This window comes from Ailuropoda melanoleuca, chromosome 2 (assembly GCF_002007445.2).
Source record: "Ailuropoda melanoleuca isolate Jingjing chromosome 2, ASM200744v2, whole genome shotgun sequence".
Classification (NCBI taxonomy): Eukaryota; Metazoa; Chordata; class Mammalia; order Carnivora; family Ursidae; genus Ailuropoda; species Ailuropoda melanoleuca.
The window spans coordinates 116,452,660-116,473,258 of NC_048219.1; the positions used below are offsets into that span (position 1 = coordinate 116,452,660).

At 38.3% G+C, this 20,599-nt stretch overlaps 1 long non-coding RNA gene across 1 annotated transcript in view; it reads left to right on the plus strand.

Annotated features, from left to right (window-relative positions):
• The window catches only part of LOC117801070, a 93,578-nt gene that overhangs the window by 56,466 nt on the left and 16,513 nt on the right, over positions 1 to 20,599 (plus strand). Inside the window, exons 7-9 of the long non-coding RNA XR_004623457.1 lie at positions 1,203 to 1,332; positions 1,579 to 1,747; positions 14,843 to 14,947. This is a non-coding gene — a long non-coding RNA (uncharacterized LOC117801070). The remainder of the gene's footprint in view (positions 1 to 1,202; positions 1,333 to 1,578; positions 1,748 to 14,842; positions 14,948 to 20,599) is intronic.

Here is a 20,599-nt window from a genome sequence, read left to right on the forward strand (position 1 = left end):
TAAATCAAAATAGAATCTTTTCATAATATTGACATTGAAGAACAAGATCAATATTTCTGTGAGTTTCATTTTTTTGTAACATAGGGAGCCTAGTTTGATTGGTAAGAGGACAAAATTCATGGAAGAATGAATGACATTCTAGAATATGTAGGGTAATCTAAGTAACACTTTTCTAACACTGTTTTCATTTTTCACTAAAGTTTTTCTTCTTCTTTTTTTTTTTTTAAGATTTATTTATTTACCTTAGAGAGTGAGCAGGGTTAGGCTGGAAGTGGACAGAGAGAAAGAAGGCAGGGGGGAAGACAGGGGAAATGCGGGAGAGAGAATCTCAAGCATATTCCCTGTTGAACATAGAATCCCATGCAGGGCTGGATTCCATGACCCTGAGATCATGACCTGAGCTGAAATCAAGAGTCACACGCTTAACTGACTGAGCCACCCAGACGCCCCTCACTAATGTTTTTCTTAGGGGCACAATCCCCGTATATAACCAAGTGGCGATCAAGTTGTTTATTCATATTTCCTGAAGTGTCCTCTATGTTCTTCATCTCAGGTTTCTGTGATAACATCACCCTTAATTTATGACTTTAGTCATAATACTACTGTCTTTTCTTTTTGACAACTGGGAAATTTAATAGGAATCAACAAATATACTGGGGGTGGGTAGTAGAAGAAAGGGCTTTGTCTCTACATGTGACTAGAGCAATTCATGCAAACCATTACCTACAAAGCAATCTACAATATCTGCTTTTGTTTTAATAAGACATGGATCCCCAGTGATTCCATGGAGTTTAGCCACCAACACTGGGAATCAATGCACACAAGGACTAGCTCTTTTTTTTTTTTTTTAAACGAATTCACTCACTACTAACTTATGTAAGTTCTCATCTTGAAACTGGTGATGGCCGACACAGAAATATTTCTAGGATCAAAACTGAAAGCAGGTAGATGGCTGTGGTTGTGAGGCTGAGAATGTCAAATCTGCCTGAACTGAATACATGTTGAGGTTGCTGAGATTTGGTTCATTGAGCAACTGGGTGACAGACATATAGTTCAGATATGACTGCACGCTTGGAATTTCTTTTAGCAACTGAATAGGTGCTGTGTGTGTGTGTGTGTGTGTGTGTGTGTGTGTGTGTGTGTTTACAGGACAGTTACCCGGCAGAGTTAGTTTAAGACTCAGGTGTTATTTCTTTTCTCAGATACCAAGAACCAGTGGTTTCACTGGAGTGCTATCAGTTACACTGGAAGGAACAACAGAGAATGATAAAGAAGGTAAAAGGAAGCTGAGTGAAGGAGTTTGGTTGAGTCCTGTTTCTTGGATAAGCAAAGGTCAGTCAAACATTCTAGAATATCTGCTTGCTAAGACAACTTGTGCAGGTCTGAGTCACTCTTTTGGATATTATTTAATGCCTAGACTAAGTATTCTTTTTTTATGAATTTTTTAAATTTTAACACAGTTGAAATCAGTGTGCCAGTTTCTCTGCCTTCTCTTTTTCTATGATGACAAGATATGAAGGTATCCGTTGCATTGAACTTTAGACTTCACCTTATCCTTATTTTTCTTTATCTCCACAGATTTGGCATCCTTTTGCCTGGCTGTGAGCAGAAAGTCCTTGATTTTATCCATTTTTTGAGGCATGGCTCTGAGAGGCACAGGAGAACGTGCGGTTGGCACTGCGAGCTGTAAGAAGCAAGGAGTAAACTAAGTATTTGAGTATTTCCTGAGCAATGAAAAGTCATGGTGGTATGTGTGAATGGTTTAAATCTGTAGCTCTCACATTGTAGCCGGCATCAGTGTCATCTGGAGAACCTTTAAAACACAGATTGCTTGGGCCCATCCCCAGAGTTTCTGTTCAGAAGGTCAGGGGCAGAGCCTGAGAATTTGCATTTTTAACAAGCTCCTAGGTGATGTAGATACCACTGGTTGGGGGACTACGCTTTGTGATCCATTAGTATCTCCTTGTTTCCATGCGTATATTTTATAATGATCCTATCAAATAGCTGTGCGTAAGCTCCATTCCAACCCTCAATTCCCCAACCCTTCAAATAATAGATGGAGTTAACTAAAGCTTTTGAAAGTGACCAGTGGAGAGTCATGGAAATGACTGATAAATGAATGGATGAGCTCTCTAGTGAGAGTGTGTAGAGGAGAGGGCCAGGAAGGAGCTGAGCACTACAAAGTTTAGACGCCTACACTTTTTTAAGAGGAAGACACAGCAAAGGAGACTGAACAGAAGAATGCCATGAGAGTATGGTGTCCTGGAAGCTAAGAGAAGAAAGTATTTTAAGAAAAAGCAGTCAATTGCACCAAATAGTGCTGAGAGTTTGAGAGACTGAACACAGAACCCAGCCCTGGATTTGGCAACATGGAGGTCAGTGGGCACTTTAGCCAAAGCAGTGTCAGCATGGTGGGAATTGATACCTTTGAGAATTTGAGGTGAGTGGTTACAGATGAGGTTTTTTATTTTTTTTTAAAGATTTTATTTATTTATTTGAGAGAGAAAGAGAGAAGGTACACGTGAGCAAGAGAGAGTGCACAAGAAGGGGGAGGGGCAGAGGGAGAGGGAGAAGCTGACCTTGTGCTGAATAGGGAGCCCAATGTGGGGCTTGATCCCGGGACCCTGGGATCATGACCCCAGCCAAAGGCAGATGCTTAACTGACTGAGCCACGTAGGCACCCCTAGAGATGAGTTTTTTTTTTTTTTTCAAGCTTCCGGGAGATAATATAGTTGTGTTTATTTCATTTGTATTCAGAAACCAATAATCACTCTCTTTTTTTAAAAGATTTTATTTATTTATTTGACAGAGAGAGAGACAGACAGCGAGAGAGGGAACACAAGCAGGGGGAGTGGGAGAGGAAGAAGCAGGATCCCAGCAGAGCAGGAAGCCCGATGCGGGGCTCTATCCCAGGACCCTGGGATCATGCCCTGAGCCAAAGGCAGACGCTTAACGACTGAGCCACCCAGGTGCCCCCCAGTAATCATTCTTGGTTTCTCTTTCTACCATAACCAAACTCCTAACTCTGTTCTAGACGCATGGAATACAAAGTACAAAACATCCTACCTATTACCTTTTAAGAAACTCATAACCTAGTGAGAGAGACATGCACACAAATAATAGAGTGTTCTGATAATTCTATATTAGAACCATTGGGCTTTATGATCTTGGAAGAGAGTTCATATTTTTGCTTGCATTATGCTAGGGACATTGCATGTGTTATTTGATTTAATTTTTACTCCATTCCTTTGAGGTTATCCCAATTTTACCAATGGGGAATGGAAGTTCAAAGAGGTTCAGGACTTGCTTTTGTGTCAGAACTAGTAAGTGGTGAAGCTCAAATTTGAACTCAGGTCTGTTGACCTCAGTGCTGTATTCTTTGTAGCACCATGTTACTTTTCATGGTGGAAGAGGGAACAAATAAAAATTACGTTTAGTAAACTGTAAGTGATTCTTCACAAGTTGCAGTACAAGGATTCCTTAATACAGTAGTGTGCACTTTATGCAGTGTTTAGGGATAATTTCCAAATGGTGAAAAAAATTTTAAAAATTCCATTATATCACTCGTATGTCCCTGGGGAATGTTTGCACTATGAGAGACTCTAAGGTGTTGAGATCAAATGAGGAAATGTCAAACTTAATCTCACTTCCCACTCAGAGAAACACAATTATTGAGGGGACTCACCTATAATAGTATTATTATCATTGGGTCTGTACATATGGTTTTATTAAGTTAAATATGTCAATTATACCTCAATAAAAAATTAAAAATTCACATAGCATGCAAATCTAATAAGAGTTATTTTTTTATTTTTATTTTTTTTGAGAGAGATAGCATGAGCAGCGGGATGGGTAGAAGAAGAGGGAGAATCTTTTTTTTTTTTAAGATGTATTTATTCATTTTATATATAAAGACAGTACAAGCACAAGGGGCAAAGGGAGGAGAGAGAATCCCGAGCAGACTCTATGCTACGCATGGAGCCCAACACAGGGCTCAATCTCACAAGCCTGAGATCACGACCTGAGCTGAAATCAAGAGTTGGACATGCTTAACCAACTGCACCATCCAGGTGCCCCAAATAATAAGAGTTAATATTAATTGAAAACTTACTGTACATGGTCAGTGTACTAGGAATATTACGTGCAAGTCTTATTCAAATTTTAATCCACATACTACCCCTGTGAGGTAGGTATTTTTATGCTACCTGCATGGAAGACTGAGTTTCCTAAGGTCACAAAGTTAAGTTGCTTTCCTAGACCCAAATAATTCCCATGTGAGTATGTTTTCCACTTTGCACATGGCCTTCCTGGCTTGTGATCTTCTGTGCCAGCCAAAGAGATCCTTATTGTCAGTTAACTCACAGGGCTTCCTAATCATGTGGCTCGCCCATTTCTTGCCAGCAGTAGCTTTCCCCTTTATCTGCATCTCATACATTCACTCCTTTCTTTACTAAGGCTCCATAAGACTCACTTTTCCTTCTTAAGTCCCAGCTGGAGCTCATTCTTATCTATGGATTAGTTAGGGAGTTTGCATGCCTGAGTCTGTAAGTAGGGAACAAACTTCTGAAGTCAGAAACTATTTAGGACCATGTGACCTGATTAGTAAACATTAGTAAACACAATAAACATTCCTATCAAAGTAAAAATCAGTTATTTACCTTTCAAAATGTTTGGAGCCACTGTTTTAGAAGTTTAGATGTTTGCAAGTACCATCTAAAAGGTTCAATATAATTTGATATTTTTAGCTCAATTCAGATATAATTTGATATTTTTATTAACTAAGCCCCTTTTTAAAGATTATGTATAACTTTTGTTCTTCCAGTCCTCTGCAACGGATAGTGCCTTATTTCTGTAGTTAGCTAATGGGCAATTGCACTAACGCCTACTTGGATAATGCAAAACTGAATTTTAGGGTTTTACCTAAGGGTTTTTTCCCCAGCTCTCTTTGGCTCTAGTCTGGCTTTGGATACCAATTCTCTGTTTCTGGAAAATGCCCTGAGCATTGTGAGTGGCAATTGTCTCCCACCTTTCTTTCTTGGTGGAAAAGAGCAGCTGGTGATGTGACTTAATTCACTTCTTTCAAGATAAAAGTATAAAAGATGAGGGCATCAACAACGAGGAGGGAAACTGGAGCTTGGTGGACTGTCCAGAATGACTCTTGAACCTTTATTTGTTCACTCTCTTGTATTGGAAGCTAGAAGAAGGTAGAGATGACGGTTACATATGGGAGTCCATCTAGTGAAAGTTGGCTTGGAAATTAATTATGACACATTGTTTTAGATCAGATAGGCTAGGTAATATTGTAGCAACAAACAACACTACAGTCTCAATGGTTAACCAAAATTCTAGTATTATTTTCAGTCATGCAAACGTTCTGCTGGCCCAGGTATCTTTCCAGGGGTCCTCCATGTGGAAACCAAGCCTTCCGGGCTGTGTCTACCTCATGACACTTTTCTCTTGACATGGGGCTTTAGGGTTTGTCTAAGCAGAGAAAGAAAATTTAGAGATTATGCATTGGCTCTTAAGTACTTCCTCCCCAAAATGACCTCCATGTCCCAATCCACTGGCCAGAATCAGTCACAGTCCCACTCAACTGCATGAAGGGATAAGAAAACTCAGTTTTCTGTGTATCTAGGAATGGTTGGAAAACCAAAGTGGGCACTAACAATGTCTGTTACAGACACCTTTGGGAAATGTCCCTCCAAGGCTCATATTCTTTGACATTCAGATGCTTAGGGCATATGGGGCATGGCCTGAGGTGGGAGGTGTGTAGGCAGAGAGGGCTGAGAAATTTGTCCTATTTTGAAGTCACTGACTGATGTCTTTATCCCTAAGCCTGCATGACAAACTTCCAAAAATTTTTCTTGTATGCCATCTTGGTGCAGAGACCATTAAAGAAAAACAGACTAATCTCCTTATAGCCATGAGTAAATAAATACACTTTTACGAGATATTTTATAAGGTAGTCAAGGACTTTGAATTAAGGGCCTAGATCTAGATCTTTCTAGGTACAAAATAGCAAGTGAGGATTTATGTATTTTTAATTCTATTTCTTCCAAGGTTTGTCATAGGATTAAAAATTAAAATAGAGTCCACATAGCAATGATGAATCAGAAAGGGAATGTAGAAAGCTCAGGCGCATACACAAAGGCTAAACTATAAAGCTGTGAGCCTTCTCTGAAGGGCAGGAATGGGATCTTTCATTTAACACATCTTAGTTTGTTATCCTGGGAGCAAGTTTGATACCAGCTTCTCATTATAGGACTAGCGATCAGGCCCCACTGCCTTACAAACATCATATATATGTGTACACAATCTCACCTCTAAAATTTCAAGGTAGTAGAAAGTAATCTAATTATGTGGATAATTAAAAACAACCAAGTGCAAGTTTAAAACTTGTACTTTTATGACTGCGAAGGAGGCTATCAAAATGACAGGGTGTCTGGATGTGATCGTTGCACGCACTCAGATTAAATGAGTGCATTAGTTGATTGTTTCTGGTATGAAGATAAGCAGAGAAAAGTATAATAATGTTGGCATTTAAGTGGACCTAATTAGGCTTCAAGTTTAACACTCCATTAAGATGAATGGGAAGGGGTCACCCCTGTTCAAGCTGTGGCATTGTCTTAGTGTGTCTGGATTTTGCCTCTGAAGACAACAGTCTGTCAGCATACGTTCTCACAGTTACCCCTGAAAAGCAGACTGGAAATTTAATTCTTTTAAAATTAAATCTCAGATTCTGGAGGCCACAGCAAAATCCACGGGGAGACCTTAAATCTTCAAGTTCTGCAGCTGTATTGGTCAAAAACAACAACAGTAATGATAATACTTTCCCTTGTCTATAGGAACTTTCCTGTGCAGACGTTAGTGTTCTTGAATATGATCTGGTGAAACTAACAGCCTCCAGTTTACCACTGAAGGACCCTGTCCATAGGAGGAGTGAGGGACTTGGGTAAAGTTATGGAGCATGTCACTGGTAAAGCCAGAAATAACATGGAGGGACTGCTCAGTTTTTGTTGCAATATTTTGTCATCCATCAGGGAAAAGGAATAAGGAATAATGATCTCATCTACTAAACTGAGTGCACATGCCTTTGAAAGAAAAGCCAGGAATCAAAAGGCAGCACAGCGCGGTAGACCTTTTTATAGGGAGATGACCAGGTGAGTCCTACCATCCTGCCGTATGGAAATCTGTTCAGGGATAGGTGAGTAGCAGAAACCTTTAGTTATGACAAAGGCCAAGGTGCAGGGATGTGGTCTGAAAGTTAGGAGACTCCGGAGCACGTTCACAATCATCACACAAAGAGCCACAGGGTTACCCTGTGCTTCTCACTGACTGATTTGGAAACTAGATGTTTGGATATTGCGTAAGAAGAAGCCACGTATGGTTTGAGTTGAGTGGTTGGGTAATGGTTGTCATGATTTTCTGATTCTTTGGAAGGTGGTGTGGCTACATCCCCACTGCAGACTCAGGGCTGGCAGTTTGTAATTCTGGTGATGCTATATAGATTTCGTTCATGTCCCTGGACCATTTTGTCTTGCTACGATTTAGTTGCTTCTTTTTACAATTAGTAAGATGATATATAGCCTGCTTATCCAAATTCTTTGTTTCGTGGCTGTGTTCTTCAGTAAAACTGTAGAAAGGAAGTTTTGGTATACAACTGGTGCCTAGATAGACTTATGACTATGTCTAGCTCTTTTCTAAACGTGAAATTATTATGAATTTTGGAATTCTTTAAATGGGTCCAATTGTAATAAAATAATGGCAGTATATTTTTATTAATCATTGATCTTAGGCTTTTGGATACGGATGGAAGGAAATGTGGTTCTTAGAGCCAAATGCTTACTAATACTGAGATTCATTATTTCAGCTCCTGACTGATGATATGCCTTAGCTTGAACATTTCTAATAAGGGAGAGTTGAGAATGGGACGCTCATTCCCACAGTTGATCATCTTGAATTATTAGTTCTTCTCACTCAGTCCTGTAATATTCTATACTTATTGATACTAATATCAATTCTGAGAATACAATATCTCTTCCATCTGCTATTTGATAGCTTTCAGATACCTGAAGCAAGTGATCATGTTAATCCCTTGGTTTTCACTTTTTCATTCATTATAGGGCAAAGAGATGACTCCCTACGATGAAGTAAGAATATCTTCAGCAACATTTTGGTAATGAATTCCACCACAGATTTCATAGGACTCTTTTACAATAAAGTGATAAAAATTCCGAAGTGCAATTGTCTGGTATTTAGTAAGTGCTTTTAATGGGTTAAAATGTCCCCCCCCATCCCCCTGCCCCCAAATAAGTTGAAGTCCTAACACCCTGTACCTGGAAAGGTTATTGTATTTGGAAATAGGGCCTTTGCAGGTGTATTCAGGATAAAATGAGATCATACTGAACTAGGGTGGGCCCTCATCCAATATGGCTGGTGTCTACAGAAAGAGAAGAGACACAGACAGAGACATAGAAGGAATATGGCCATGTGAAGATAGAAGCAGAGATCGAAGTCGTGCTGCTACATGCCAGGGAACACCTGGGGCTCTCAGGAGCTGAAAGAGACAAAGAAACATCCTCCCTTAGAGCTTTCAGAGGGAGTGTGGCCCTGCCAACACATTGATCTTGGATTTCTAGCCTCCAGAACTGTGAGAGAAGACATTCCTGTTGTTTTAAGCCACTTGATTTGTGATACTTTGTTATCCAAGCAGCCCTAGGAAAATGATATTATGCTCAATACATATTTATTAATGTTTGGATGAATTTTATGGACTGCTTGAGTGATAGGAAAGGGCTGCCCAGAAATTTAGAGACTGCTATGAGCGACTCAGAAAAAAAATTGATATATTCTTACTGGATATATTTATATCCATTTCTATTTTTACTGAGCATTTCTGCATAGAAGATTTATTTATTGTGGGGTTATAATTGATAAACTGTGATCAGGAGATTTAATGTATAGATTTGGCCACTACCAGGTACCATTATATTTCCTGTGACATAACAGCTCTTCTTAGAGCTTTGTGCAGCATCCAGCATATAATAGGGAGTCAATAAATGTGTACTGGAATTACATGGTAAATTCTATTATTACATGATTAATAATGAGGGTAGAGGAAGGTCTTGTCCCCAACTGCTATTATTATAAAGGAGACATACTACACCTATATATTTTAATTAGCAGTGTCACAGGAATCCTGTTATCTACCCTTGTGAATGTTACTACGTATGGGTGTTCCTGTTTCTTTTTCATTAGTCCTTTTCTCAAAACACATACCCATGACTTCAATCCTTATCATCTCCTACTATCTTCAAGAAATCAAATAAATCAATGACTCCCTAAACATTGAGGAGAAGAAAACATGAAAAATGAGCCAACAGGAAAAGCAATGTCTTGATTCTGGTTGGAACACAGTCTACCAAAGTTGTTGCGAGGCCAGTTTCAGTCTCTCGAGTACTGGCTTCCCTCCTACTCTATCCTCAAGGCAGTCAAATGTTATGATAAGATAAAGGCAGCTACGAATGGGTCATATGCCCACTACAAATTATGAAAGCTCACCAAACACAGATGAAGATCATGCATGATGAGCTCATTTAGAGAAAAAAGAATTCACATTCTTTTCAATAACCTAATATTTTATTTGGAATGATAAAGCTTTCGAGAATCACTGAACTCCTATGCATAGTTTACTTTCAACCTAAAAAGCAGAGATGACGTCTCTCAAGTTTCCAATGCCAGAGTCATCATTCTGGACCTGAAAGGAAGACATGAAAAAACCAAAAGAAACAAACAAAACAAAAAACAAAACCAAAAATGTGGTGGGCAATCTCTAGGGGAACCCATGGAAATACGGAGTGCTTGAATGCTCCTGTGTTTGCAAAAAGTTCTGCTCTATTCATCGGTCCTAGGTTCATCCCACCGGCGGTTCCACCCCTGTCAGAAATATAATGGAGCACAATCTCGAAACTGCCCTGCCCTTGCAACATTCACAGGTTCTCTCTCCCCCCAAATTTGAGCGGAGGCACTTTTCCTTTCTAAAGAGCAGCATCTGGCCTCTTCGTGGGCTCATTTGCATGCCAATACTGGATTGCTCTCCCAGCGCACAGCTATTTAATAGTGGTGCTGGTGTCCGAGCTCTGGGAACAAACCAAATGGTTTGGGTGTGCTTTTGTGTGCAGTGCGGGTCGTTGCTACAGTGTGCTTATTAAGAATAGTACACATTCATTATAACAAGATTGCTCTTTTGCTCAGGGGCCATCACGGCGCATTCTGTAAATGAATTAACAGTAGCATGCATTTGTGTATTATAGGCCCAGAAGATGCATTTGTTTATTAAATAAATCTGCAACACAGAAAGTACAGTTGAAAAAAACCTAGAAAATAGAGTGCGCATGTACAGTAGCTATTTGTTTTTTTTTTTTTTTGAAACCTCAATGTCTTGGCGAGTTTTCCTCCTTTGTTTCTTTTAAATTACCAGACATCACAGGCCACACTATAGACTACCAGCCTGCAAAAATTGATGTTAAAAAAAAAAAAGAAAGAAACCAAATTTAAGTTGCAGAAGCACAAAACATTTCCAGAAGTGGTTCTGTAAATAATCACATACCTTTAAAATGATTTAATATTATGATTCCTTTGTTTCTCTTTAAATTCTCTTGTTTTTCTTAAAATCACTTATTATTTTTTAACTTAATTTTTATTTTTGGCTAAAATTTAGCTTGCATCGCATATATAATTTCCCCCATTAAACTCTGCTCTCTGTTGAAATACAAACTCTGCTTTTGGGGCATTCATCTAATATTGATCCATTTATTTCCAACCTTTTGGCCCAGGTATGGCTAGTACAAGTATATTAATAAACATGAGTCAGTCTGTTGGATTTTATTTCTGTTCACTAATGATTTTTTGAAGCCCAGTGGCAGTTCGCAATTGCACTGAGAACTCGGAGTATGGTCTTAGCTGTGGCTATTTGGTATTTCTTTCTGTTTGTGTTTTGTATCTTGCTCTCTTTAATATGTAATCTGGTATGTTGTGCACTTAAAGTGTAACAGAAAGAAAATGGAAAGATTTTAAAATATGAAATGCTAAGAGTCTGAAGCCACAGCCGGGATAGTAGGAAATCTACTAAAATGAACCGAGGAAAAAGAAAGAAGAAACAGTCATCGTCCCAAATTTTGAAATTCTTATGTTGCTTAAAGGATGAATGTATTTTACAAAGATAAACTAATTTCATATTTGATTTCTTGAAAACTTTCTATAAAACCCGGGGACAGTAAGTAAAATTTGCCAAAATGTTTTAAAAGGGAAAGCCTGGTAGCATGAGTGGATGAGGATTTCATAGATTTTTAGCTTAGCAGAAGATCTATGACACTATTAAAAAAATACCCAGCTAATTAGTACATCTGCAATATAAAAAAGAAATGTGTTTTGTAAGAAAAATGGCAGGACTTATAAAAGGTATTCCACATGTAGCAAAAATACATAGTGGATTGAGGCAGGATTACACTTCTCTTTCACATGGAATCTTCAATACTTTGCATTTTGTCCTTAAAGAATAATATTCAGCTCTGCTCTTTATTGGAGGGAAAAAACCCAACAAATCAACAACCGACCATTGTAGCAATTGATTTGAAAATTATGTAAGGGAGAAGAAAAATATTTGAAACTCGGGTTCCTTTTCTTTCATCCCTCTTCTTGGGGAGGGGAGGGCAAAAAGCTCTGTTTTCCAGAGCATTTTATTTATCCCACTGCAGCTTTTAGAGAGGCCAGCCAATCAGAAAGTCTGTAAGGGCCTGGGCCCAGACTCAGTGCTGAGCTCCAAATGTGATTCCAGTCCTGACAGGGGGATTATAGGAAACAGATGACTTACGCTTCTAATTTGTGGCCTTAAATTGCAAACAGAATTTCAGGAGTCGAGCAGAGTAATAAATGGCAATAGAAAAAGCCACACACAGCCAAATCAGTATGTGGTGGTTGTAGGTTAAACTAAATGGGAAGAGACAGGTTATGATGGTTCAGTGTATTACAGAGAAGAAAGTCTTAAATTACCAGTGCTGAGAGGTACTGCTCCGCGGCATACAGCGTTGCGTTGTGCAGTCTACAGATATCCCAAGCAGAACAATAAAAAAGCAGGTTTAACATAGAACCTGTTGCTGGAGGAATCATTTTTTCCCCTCTTTTAGAAATGGAAGCGGTGTTTTATGTTTGTTTTGACCTCTGCTGTATACTTGGCCCCTTAACATCTGTTTTCGACCGTTGCCGTTTTTCACACCAAATTAAATGTCGAGGAGTCAGATAAAATAAGTTCAAAATATGTCCAAATTATTTTTGTTGACTTCCAACAAATGTCTTAGTAACTCTTTTCACATGGAACGATACCATTTAAATGCCAACGTAGAAAATTATTTTCCTTTCAACATTTTAGGAGCTAAAGAAAGGAATTTTGAGGTGTACTTAAACTTGGGAAATATTGCATTGGCCTTTTTGGTAACTTGCATGACTGTTTCAGACTTGCTTTAGGGCCATTCCGCCATATAAAGTTATGTGCATTTGTTGGCTAGAAATTCCAGGAAAATTGTTTAACAATGGCATATAAAAAATCCATTATTCGGACCTGCTTCAAACTATAAATACCAGATAGAATCAAAAGAGATCTACTGTTTATCATAGGGAAGCCAATATCCGTCTGCTTTCCTTCATAATCTCTAAATGTGTCTGTTAATGTGTACATGTGTGTAGGAGAAACAGTTAAGACAAAAATGACATGGCTTTTCACTGTCATAAGAAGTCTGGCTGTCATAAGTCTGTGGTATGAAAATTAAAAAGGTGGCATCACATTTTTAACTTCTCATCTAATAAATATTGTGATAAAGCTAAACTGTCTTTCTTCGAAAAGAATACCGTCTTCTTTTAAGATCTAACACGTCTGTATATTGGAGACTGACAACTAATTCATGATAAAGATTGATTCAAAAATAATTACCCCATCCTATATTATTTATTGCCAATATATCAAAATAGCATGTTCCTAGTGAATGATAGAAACAGGGCTCACGTTCGTCCACGATGCAGGGCTTGACGTGGAGCCAAGTCGAGTCTCCAGTTTTTCTCCTACTTTCTTTATGAACAACCAATCCGTCTATCACACGAAATTGCGCATCTTTCAACTGCTGTATTAACTTTGAACTTGAGCCTTTTGTTTAATATGCTGAAGAAAGATGTTATCTGATGGGTAACCTGAGGAAAATGAACTATTTTCATTGTGCTCTTAAGCAAGTCTGTTGATAATCATTGAAGATGACTGGCTAAATAGAGTTTGATTAATCGCTTGAAAAATTATGCTTGTTAGAATCACTTTATATTCTGTGTCATGGTGATATCCATGTAGGTTATGGCTATTTCTTTGCAGATGGTGTTGTGTTTTGTTTGTTTTGTTTTTGTTTTTAAATCACCTGGCAAAAAGAGAAAACAAACCTTAGTTGAAAGCTTTTGTCTCTAACAGAAAACTCTTTTCATGCCTGCCTTTTTTTTTTTTTTTAAAGAAGTGCTCAATTATTATTTGTGTCATAGTGGAAAGACTGGGTCTCTATAGGGCCTGAACCTTTTCAAACAGGAGATAGCTTTTGTTTTTGTACCCCATCAACACCGATCACCTAATTAAATCTGATATCTCTGGCTGAAGCAAAATGATTTGTAATAGTTCTTTGGAGTTTACTTAATTAGTTTCGATGCCTTTTGTGTGGTAAATGTGGTGATATTTTATAAAATGGAACTGAGAAAAGAGGAGGCAAAACGCACTCTTATAAGGGATGGGGGGGGGGAGAGGGAGGGCAGACCCGTAGGACCAAACCATGAAAGCAAGGTGTAGCCCCAACGCAAGGCCTTGCAGACCGGAGTCATTCATTAGTTGAGATCATCAAAGCAGACCTGACCTGGAAAAAGGCTTCCTGTCAAACGTAGGCCTGGGCGTCTGTCAGGGCCTCGGATTCGACACCTTGATCAGCCCAAGACACTGACACCATTTTCTTTAACAAACACCAACAGCCTTTTTTCTCCTTCATTTTAACATCTCTCAGGGGTTGGTTTCCCTTTCTTCTTCCGCTCTGTAGTGAGTAAAGGGAGCTTGTTAACTTGCTTAGATATTTTGACTGCGGATGCTCTTTGGCCACTTGCCTGTGGTAACAGTGTCAGAGCATAACTTGGTATAATTGCTATATTTGCAGTCAGAAGAGTGTTCTGTCTTTATGTTCAAGCTTCTGAATAAAAAGGAAGTGTCATTTTGGAAAATCCCGTAAATTATCCTCAAAGTTCAGGCAAAATACAATGAGTGACATACCTGGTATGTCTTGTGTTCATTGCCAGGCTACAAATGAGTAAAATAATGGGGTTTTAACTAGGTGAATTGAAATGCTATAAATTGCCATGTTTGTTAGGCTGAGATCAGTGAACAAGAACATAAAATCAAACTTAAATTGAAAGCAGTAGAACCGGGCTCTTTAACCATTTAAAAAGCAACTGAAAAGTATTAAAATTTTTAATTGTCCATTGTGTCACAATTTATATACGGTGTGGGTTAGAAATGACCATTTTTGATGGACCTTCATTTAATAGAGATGTCCATATTTTGCAGACGTTAGCAATACCCATTCTGCGAGTGCAAATTAGGGTTGCGGTGGAACTTTATCTTATTGATGGGTAATAATAGATGGCAATCTAGAACCATATTCATTCTAAGATGCATTTTTAAAGTGAGAGAGCTGCATTCACTCTGTATTTTGTACGTTTCCAGAGTCGTCTTAGTAGGAACAATGCAAAGTGGATTTGTGTTTTTTTCCCTTAGTACGTAACGATGTGAAATTCGAAGCAAACGATGACTGTGGCTATCCCTCTGGCCTTGTCCATGCGAGATGCAAGTGTGCACGTCTTCAAGGATAATCCTTACAGAGTGAGTGACAGCCGATCATTACGTAACATGGTAGGCACGGGGCTGCCAACGCTGGCATTCTGTAGTCTGAGAAAAATGATCCTTTCAGTTAAGTAGACCCTTCCTGTGTCTCACAAACTGTACGAAACCGCATGCTGCTGGCAGGTAATGGCTAGTAATTAGCGTGGCAGGCAGGTAATGACTTGAAATCACCTGCCAATTGTTTCTGAGTGTTTGCTCTCTTTCAAAACTCTGGATGAGTGGGACAGTCATGAGGGGTTACATGGAGAAAAGGGGAGGCACGCAACCAGGGAATCTCTTTCCGAATAGAGTATCTCCCTATTTGTTGCTTATTTTAGCCCCATGTGCTCCCTGAGGGGCCCCACAGAGGTACTGAGAATTGGCAGGTTACTTTACCTGCCTGCTGCTCCTACTGGGAGAGATGGTGCCTGTTGAGAAATTCTTTGCTGTTCTGGAATCAAACCAACCTTCTTAGTTTCAGCCTCTGCAATAGAAAATTGGGATTCAGAGAGTAATGGCAGCTCAGCTTGTCTGTAAAGAAGCATGAATTACTCAAAGCCAAATTTTGATTCCTGGTTATAGCCTACTTCTTTCTCTTTCATGAACTTTCCCTAACATCATGGAGAGCCTGTGGTGATGAAGCAAGAAGGCTGGGAAAGGACCTGTGCAAAACTGAGACTGGATCACTTCTCTAAGGATCCTATAAATGCTTCAGACCAGCACTCACACACAAAAATCCAGATAGGGTACAAATGAGTAACATAATTGAACATACAGAGGGGGGGGATGTAATGGTGAGGAGGGAGGAAGTAATGGTGAGCTGGATAGTTTGTGCTTTCTCTAAACTTGAATGAAGGCCATTCTGCTCCAGCCAATGGCTAGAATATGGATACAGGAAAGACAGAATTTCTAAGTACTTTAAAAAAATTTATTCGAGTATAGTTATATACAATATTACATTAATTTCAGGTGTACACATAGTGATTCAACTTTTTTATAAGTTATGCTGTGCTTATTGATGTGGAAAACAAAGGCAAAAGAAAGAAAAAATACATATATCCTTACTACTTATAGCCCATTGACAACTCCTTGAAACAGGCAGAATGACACCCCTCTAGGAACTCAGCTGCCTCGATGTTAATACTTTGCTAAGGGCAAAAGGCAATCTTAGCCGACCCCCCAGGATCCTGTAAGTCTACTTGAACATATAAAAATTCCTTTGGAAACTTCCTTTATCTCTGCCCCCCAAGATACATGTTGGCAGTCATCCTCCAGGCATATGGCCCACCGATATACATCCGAAGGGTCTTATGCCTATGGTTTTACTAGACAGTAATAAATGACCCTTTCCTAACAATAGCTAGCCCCCTCAAGGTCCTGGAAACCTTGCTGCCAAAATTCCTTAGAGACTTACACTATCCCCAGACCCTTCTCAACTTGAAAATATATAATTGACCACCCCTCACAACCCCAGTGCAGCTCTTTCTGCCCCTGGGTCTTGTCTTCATGCTTTACTAAAACCACTTTTTGCACCAAAGACATCTCAGGAATTCTTTCTTGGCTGTTGGCTCTGAACCCCAACATTTCCTACATCACTCGCCACAAGTGTAGTTACCATCTGTCACTATACATCACTCTTACAATATTATTGACAATATTCCCTGTGCTGTGCCTTTTACTCCCATGGCTTATTCATTCCATAACTGGAGGCCTGTATCTCCCACTCCCCTTCCTATTTTGCCTCTCCCCCTACCCTCTGGCAACCATCAGTTTTTTCTCTGTATTTATAGGTCTGATTCTGCTTTTTTGTTTGTTTGGCTATTCATTTGTTTTGATTTTTAGATTCCACGTATGGGTGAAATCATATGGTATTTGTATTCTCAGTCTGACTTATTTTACTTAGTGTTATACCTCTAGGTTCATCCATGTTGTTGCAAATGGCCATCTCATCCTTTTTTATGACTGCATAATATTCCACTGCATGTACCGTGTTTGTGTGTGTGTGTGTATACCACATCTTCTTTATTCATTCATCTGTTGATGGACTCTTGGGTTGCTCCCATATCTTGGCTATTATAAATAATACTGTAATGAACAAAGGGCTGCATATGTCTTTTTGAATTAGTGTTTTCATTTTCTTCAGGTAAATACCCAGTGGTAAAATTATTGGGTCAATATAGTATTTCTATTTTTAATTTTTTGAGGAACCTCCACAATGTTTTCCACAGTAGTTGCACCAGCTTGTATTCCCACCAACAGTGTACAAGGGTTCCTTTTTTCCTACATCCTCACCAACACTTGGTATTTCTTGTCTTCTTGATTTTTGCCATTCTGACAGGTGTAAACTGACATCTCATGGTGGTTTTGATTTGCGTTTCCCTGATGATGAGTGATGTTGAGCATCTTTTCACGTGTCTGTTGGCCATTTGTATGTCTTCTTTGGGAAAATGTCTATTCATGTCCTCTACTCATTTTTTAATTGGGTTGTTTGTTTTTTGGTGCTGAGTTGTATAAGTTCTTTATATATTTTGGATATTAACCCCTGTTGGATAGATCCTTTGCAAATATTTTCTCCCAATCAGTAGGCTGCCTTTTCGTTTTGTTGATTGCTTCCTTCACTGTGCAAAAGCTTTTTATTTTGGTGTAGTCCCAATAGTTTGTTTTGCTTTTGTTTCCCTAGCCTCAGGAGACATATCTAGAAATATGATGCTATGGCCAATGTCAGAAAAATTACTGCCTCTGTTCTCTTCTAGGATTTTTATGGTTTTAGGTCTCACATTTAGGTCTTTAATTCATTTTGAGCTTATTTTTTGTGTACGGTGTAGCAAAGTGGTCCAGCTTCATTCTTTTGCATGTAGCTGTCCAATTTTCCCAGCACCATTTATTGAAGTGACTGTCTTTTCCCCATTGTGTATTCTTGCCTCCAGATTTCCTAAATTCTTAAGAGGAGCCAGAAATCTGGAATTTTATGGGAAAATATCCTGTTTTAAAGCATTGAAACTAATTAGAAAAAATAAAATCTTTGTGTAGGGGAAACAAAACCAGTGGCCTGATTTTAGGTCACAGGCTGCTAGTTGAGGATCTCTGTTTTAAATTATTATTATTATTTTTTATTTGGTACCTTTTCTTTTTGTAATCTTGTTAGATTAGTAAAGAGGAAAAAAGAGCAAAGGCCGGCTTACCCATGCAACAAGCGTTATTTGGCTTTGAAAATTTTCTTGTGATTCTTGTGTCCAAACAGTTAAAGAATGACATCTTCGGAAATTGCCCCACACAATGCCTGCCTGGTTTTGAGCTTTCCCTAAATGTTGAAGGCCTCCTTGGGCCAACCCTCTGGGGCTCTTTCAAACTTACTTTAGTGGAGAATGTCTCTGAACGCTGACTCACTGGTTCTAATAAGTCATTGTTAAGGAGAATTGACTGACTCTCTCTCATGCCAGCAGTCCAGTAGGCTCCAAAGAACATAGTTTAGGAGCTGGAAAGACCTGGATTTCATTCAATTTGGGGTCTGTCTACTTACTACCACTGCAACCTTGGGCAAGCTCCAGCCAACTCAACCTCCATTTCCTCACTGGCAAATTAAGAGTGATGTACTGAGCTTGCAGAACCATGCTCGGGATTAGAGAAAAATGCTCCTATTATCGCTTTTATTAATCTCTCATATAGCACAGATGAATAGATTGTGGTCATGACACTTAATAGCCAGATACATACTTTACACTGGTAAAAATCCAAATCATAAATACACTTTATATTTGCTTGAATTCAAAACCTTCCATGCTTTTCCAGAACACTTAAAGAAAATTAGCATGATTTTCTGGTAAAGTTTGCTTTTAGTTTAAATAGTATCAAATAAAATTGTGTTCTGACATCTAGAAAGCTAATACAATTATATGATGAGTTTTAAGAATAGCTAATCAGAGTAAAATAAATTTAGCTGTTCAATGTAAAATCTTAAAGGAGAACTTGCTTTGGTTTGGGAGTTTGACCTACTAGAGAAAATGATGAGAATGATTTCTCTTTTTTAACCAGGTTGTCATGTTTTGTTTTGTTTTTTTACATAAAAGTAAGAAATCATCTAGCAGATCAAGGCTAATAGAGATTAGTTATAAATAGAAATTACTAGGCTGATTGATAGTGGAGTGGTAATAAAAAGTGGGGCTGGTCACTGAATGAGCCGAGGACTAGAAGAGACAGAACTTGCATAGGTGTTTTAGAGTAAGAGAACCAGATTTTGGAGGTGGCCTCAACACAGGCTAAAACGTCATCATATCAGTACCTTGGATTTTCTTTCTATACAGTTACTGTAATTTTAGAAGAATGGTTTCTAGCTATATTACATCAAACTGAAAAATTACTTGCTTATTTGTTAGGTGGTTTTTTTTTTTTTTTTTTTAGGGGCAGGGGATAATATAAATACTAAAAACTGTATTCTCAAACTGAAAGAGAAAATTGAATTTATATGGAGGCAAAGGTGTAATTGGCTTAATTTGCCCTTTTTCCAAATGCTTTTTATATATAGTTGACTAAGCAGCTTGTGGACACTTAATCCTCTTTCTACTTGCCATCAATTTCGTCATAGTTTTTCTAAAAATAAAGATATTAAAGTCAGTCTCACATCCAGTCACTAGCTTCTAGTTTTTAGATTTTGATTTTTCAATTTCATAGTAATTAAGAAAAATGTCTAGCCCTAATGTTCTTTGAAGTTTTTTTTTCCCTCAGGTTAAAAAAAAATTGGTACATAAATTGTTTGAAGATCTAGTTTAATTTAAAAATCTTTTTTTTTTAAAAAGATTTTATTTATTTATTTGACAGAGATAGAGACAGCCAGCGAGAGAGGGAACACAAGCAGGGGGAGTGGGAGAGGAAGAAGCAGGCTCATAGCGGAGGAGCCTGATGTGGGGCTCGATCCCATAACGCCGGAATCACGCCCTGAGTCGAAGGCAGACGCTTAACCGCTGTGCCATCCAGGCACCCCAAAGATCTAGTTTAATTTAGAAAGGACAAAACCAAAACGTAAGTGTAGAGAACTGTAAATCTTACCTGAATGTATAAGATGAGCTGCACGAGCTATTTAAGAAAAGAAAAGATGTGTCTTTTAATGTTATTGTTACTTTCTCTGAAATATCTGACTATAAAAAAAGAGACTTAATAATATATAATGATTTTTGCATAGCCCGATAGCGACAGACCCTGAGAGATTACTCATTTTCCTCATCTATTTGCTTTCATATGTGTTCATCTTAATATTAAATAGAATATTAAGTGATAGCTTTCATTTTCTATAAAGTAGGACTCTAACAGAACACAATAGAATTTAAGCAGAGAAATCCAAACACACATTATGAATAGTTACATATAAAAATTGCAATACTCAGGCAGTTTATCAATATGAAAATGAAAAGATAGCTCATTATAACTATGTACAACCATCATTTCTATGTTACGTTAGGAAAAAGTCCTCTTAAGGTCATATTAATTATGTTGCTAAAAATCATCATTTTCCATTGTAATTTGTGAAACTTTAAAAATGAGAAGAATTGATATCCTGCTGTCAAAAAAAACTTAAATCATTGAAAGCCAGATTTTTATGAGTCATTATCAGAGTTTGTGCATTTTCTCTAATTAAATTATTTTCTTTTAAAAAGCCAG